The following is a 2,910-nucleotide window of genomic DNA, read 5'->3' as shown; positions in this document are numbered from 1 at the left end:
CCCTGAGGCATGGTACATTATGGAAACTGAGCAAAGGCTACAGCAACGGACTGAATGGGCACTGCACAACAATCAACAGGCGGGAGTGTTCCCTCCCAGTTGGGGAACACTTCAGCAGTCCAGGACATTCGACCTTGGACCTTCTGGTGACCATCCTCCAAGGTGGACTTTGGGACAGGTAGCAGCGAAAAGTGGCCAAGCAGAGGCTGATAGCTAAGTTCCGTACCCAGAGGGAGGGCCTCAACTGGGACCTTGGGTTCATGTCACATTACAGATGACCACTATTGCACTATACACACACAGCCACCCACAACGATACACTCGCACACACTCCTACAGACACACACTCCCACATGCATCCTCTCATAGACTTAGACCACTTTACACTCTCACACACACACACATACACTCTCTCTCGCTAACACTCCCAACTCCCCCCACCCCAGACACACACACACACTCCTACAGACACACACACTCCCACACTCAAACATGCACCCTCTCACAGACTTAGACACTCTACACTCACATACACACACAAAGACACTGTCTCTCTCACTCACAACCCCCCATGACAGACAGACGGACAGACACACAAAACCCATATGCACACATATACGTTTGTGGGGTGAATTTGTACTTGCAGAGTTACATTGTACTTTGCTCAAAAAAACGCATGAATCCATGGAAGACTCTGTTAACTCACTTTTTAGGTTAGAATCCGTAAACACTACGGCACAGACGGGGAAAAAAGGGGGCTAACACTTTCAACACATTATCCGGTTGACACCAATTGTTCCAGGTAACTTTAGAATGTAAATTTTAAAAGTTTTGTGATTTACATATGAAAGAAGTGAAAAATTATGGTCACTCTAACAGATGAAAGATCCAAACAATCAAGGTATTTTTCAATGTATAATTTCAGTTACATCACACTATAAACTTTTGCTATAAATTCTGTGTCTTACAATTGTGTCCTCAACCACCTGATGAAGGAGTGGTGCTCCGAAAGCTAGTACTTCCAAATTAACCTGTTGGACTATAACCTGGCATTGTGTGATTTTTAATTTAGCTAGGATCTATTCATCCCTAGTGGCCTAATATCTCATCCTTCTTTCTAACTAGGTTGTTGGTACCAATATAGACCATGACACCCTCCTATTTAGATCTAACATACAAATTAGAAGCAAGAATAGGTCATTCACTCCCTTGAGCCTGCTCACCATTTGGCATGATCATAGCTAATCTGACTGTGGCTTCAACCCCACTTTCCTCCCTACCCCCAAAACACGCTATGACTCCGTTGCTAGTCAGGACTGCAGCAAAAATGTTCAATGACTCTGTATCTATTGATCTCTCGGAAAGAGCGTTCTACAGGCTGATGACCTTAGACATATGAACAGCAGGAAACAGAGGGACATGAACCATGTGCAGGCAGGAGGGCTTAGTTTAGAAAGGCATCATGATTAACACAGACCTGGTGGGCTGAAGGGCCTGTTCTTGTGCTGTAGGGATCTATGCTCTTCAGAGAAAATATTTCTCCTCAGCTCTGTTTTAAATGAGGAAATCCTTTTAAAATATCACCCGTGTGCTTCACAGATACTCGAGTGATATTCTTGACCCTGGCACCAGAGAGGGAATGTACCACTCCTGGATTGATGTTTGTTTCTCCTGTTTCTCTAATCCTTTTGCTTTCCCAATCTCATTCCTGCCATGCCTCTACTTATATGACTCTTAAACATACATTTAAATATATAAAGATTTGCCAGTTACTCACCTGTTGGACAAGATGGCGGCAGAGTAAGATGCTCCAGTAGGAGCTCCTCTGCTCACCAGTTCCTTTTTCTTTGTTTTAATTTTCCCTCTTTGCTGCAGTTTTTCTTTCCACCCCCTCCCCAACTTTTAACTTCTTAAAGTACCTAACTTGGAGAATGGCGGAGAATGGAAACGAGACAAGTCGAGGGCCGAGTCCCAGAGCAGGGAGCCGAGTGAGCCCTGGACAGAGGCCAGCGCATGGCGGCAGCATGGCCTCGTGTTCTGAAACTCGGTGGGCATGGACCCATGTTGGAAAAGGACTATAAACACAGTACTTTAAAGACACTTTTCATTCTCTTTCTGGACTTTTAAAACACTGTATTCCTATGCTAATCTATTTTTTATACTATTTCGATTTTGTAACAAACATTTGAAGTATCTGTACCTAGGTATGCCATACCTAAGATGGTGCCGAGAGGCGACATTCCAAACTTTTCACTGCACTCATGCGCATGCACGTGACGTAAAGGCTGTTCTATTCTATTCGCTAGTTTTCTTATCCTGATGCTACTTCATTTTACAGGATGGTTAACAGAATACGTTTTACTTAATATCTATTTCCAAAACGTCTTAGATTTCAATTTCCAAAAGTTACAGAACCATTTAATGCTATAGTTCTTTTGAAATTAATTTTATCTTGTAGATTTGAATTGAACAATGATTGTAAATTATCAAATTAGTGTTACATTTCATGTTAAATTAATTTATCTGGTCTATCTTTAAATACTGATAAATTAAATTTATAAAAATAAAAGTTCCAAAACTTCTAGCCTTACCAGTGTACTTACCCCATTAGATTCCAGTCCTGTGACAGCACTTCAATTAAATATCCTCTCACTATTGCTCTACTCACCTGTTTTCTTTACTGCTTTTAGATAGGCATTACTATACACTTAATAAGCAGTCTCAATGTGATGCAATGCGTAATACCGACTACACATCTTTAAACTTAATTTGAGAGCCAATGCAATATCTACCAGTCAATACATTGTCCTCATGACCAAAGCATACTGCTTCCTAGTTTGAGGTACATGCTCAGCAGTGGGGAAAGTAATCCATAACGCACGTTAATAATGTAAACTGAACATTTCAGAA

The sequence above is a fragment of the Hemiscyllium ocellatum genome, chromosome 15, assembly GCF_020745735.1.
Source record: "Hemiscyllium ocellatum isolate sHemOce1 chromosome 15, sHemOce1.pat.X.cur, whole genome shotgun sequence".
Classification (NCBI taxonomy): domain Eukaryota; kingdom Metazoa; phylum Chordata; class Chondrichthyes; order Orectolobiformes; family Hemiscylliidae; genus Hemiscyllium; species Hemiscyllium ocellatum.
Note: the sequence above shows the minus strand (reverse complement) of the source record.